The sequence below is a fragment of the Mya arenaria genome, chromosome 9, assembly GCF_026914265.1.
Source record: "Mya arenaria isolate MELC-2E11 chromosome 9, ASM2691426v1".
NCBI classification, from domain to species: domain Eukaryota; kingdom Metazoa; phylum Mollusca; class Bivalvia; order Myida; family Myidae; genus Mya; species Mya arenaria.
Window position 1 is genome coordinate 18,181,390 of NC_069130.1, and position 2,127 is coordinate 18,183,516.

Here is a 2,127-nt window from a genome sequence, read left to right on the forward strand (position 1 = left end):
AGTTTTCTTACATTTTTATGTAAATTCATCTGTTTCTACAGCTTGTTAAATGCAGACATAACGTTTGCCGCGAGACGTACATAAAGAATATAAATATACCTATTTATTATTTACCTTATAAATAAGTCCATGTGCTCGTTACTTAAGAGTGTAAATTCTATTATCACCTTTTCTTAGCAACTCGACTAAAGACCATGACCTCAAAAACAGTAATGCATTACGCCTAGATATTCTTATGGGCTTGATCAATCTTCTTTTTAATTATGTAAAGATGCACAAAAGTTTACATTTTTCTACGATGTAAAAAACAATCATTAACTTCTATGCTGTGATGTAGAGAATTACTTCATATTTGATATTTTAAGCAACTAAATCATTTTATTGCACGGTTACTGTAATAACACATACTTTTCCATCAAATGATTTGAGCTATGAAAGACAAGCGTTTTCCTTGTTCCAATTTCATGGTTAGGTGGTTCCCATTTGTATACCCATCACCTCGGAAGAGAAAGAAAGTAGTCCCTCGCATACAAATAACGTATCCGGACTTAACGTCAAACTGCTCTGTATGAAGCGAGGTACACTATAGAAACCAACAATGTAGAAAGTACTATAGAGCCAAGCGAATTAGCCTAAATAAAACTAGGGCGACAATAAAGAGAACCGAGAAGTGAAAGAACCGTGATATATTTACAAAAAAATAACAAAAACCGTATTTAAATAACATTTTTTGTTGGTAATTTATCAAAATCATGATGTTACATAATTGAGACAAAGCAAGGAAAATAGACATAAAATGTTTATCATAAAACAGTTTTCTTATCCGAACGTATTCGATTGCATTGACGACGAAATACGCATTTTTTCCTGATATTGTCCAGCGATTCATTGCACACGATGTCACGGACATGCGCAGCATTTTTCGTCTTAACATTGATTATGGAAGGACGTAAACTAGTCCCTGGTCCTAAACAGTCAACCATAACACAATTATTATAAACTAAATAGTTTAAGGTTATTTAAATTAAGGTTAATGAAACTTATATAAGTTGTGTTGTTTTTTTTCAAATAAATATAGGTAAACACAATAACGTTCAATCTGAATGTTTCCCATATAAAACACACATTTTATTGTTCAATCGACTTACTTGGAATTGCATATCTAAAACGTTTTCCGTATTTTATATGAAAACAGATATACATAACTAATATATATTTGTTTGAAGAACATTATTGGACAATTTCGTGACAAAAACTAATTACAAAGATGCTAGTAAATACCATATGTACACTCGTATATACATGTACCAAAAATATATTGAAAAATATTGGAGCAGATTTTCAGCAGTATTATTCATTCTATATGGATTTGAAAGAATTGAGGATGACCTATTTCAATTGGAAATACTCTTCCATTGAATACATTTGGAAACAGGAAATGCAATTCATAGATATAGTTGAAGTAGTAGTAGTTACATAGTCCCCTATATACGGGGATTTGATCCTTACGCATACTAAAAAACAGTTTTATCATCCATTGTTTAATTGACCGGCTATTTGGTCCAGGTTGTGAAGCATATCTTCGTAAGTTTTTATTTTCATTGTTATATTTATATTCGCCTAGTCATTTGTATAAATACGACCTGACGTTCATATTGTATGAGACGCAAGTTGTTATGACGTCATTGTTAATTTCAATATTGCGCTTCGATTGGAATAGCTGACGTAAGTCCACCAATGATGAACGCCGTTTCAAATATCAGCTATAATATTATTGTATACTCGTACAAACGTCTATTGTTGGTTACTTTCTTTAAGAACAATCATCAATAATTGCAGAATAAACTGCTATTTTTATAGTAATGAATAATATTTTAAAACATTAATATAAGACAATATAATTTTCTTCAATGATGTAATTTCCAGTAGGTGGCGTGATATTAGATCTACACGGGCGCTAAATAGTTCGGAACGTTCGTCTGAACGGATAGAGTTTTGAAAATTGATCCGTGATTGACATACAAGTCGGTGGGCGATTGATTGTAGAATAGTTTTAAGCATGTCGAATTCGGAAAATTATGGGCATATTATTCAACTTACAAACTTAAAAAGCGATGTGCAAAGAAA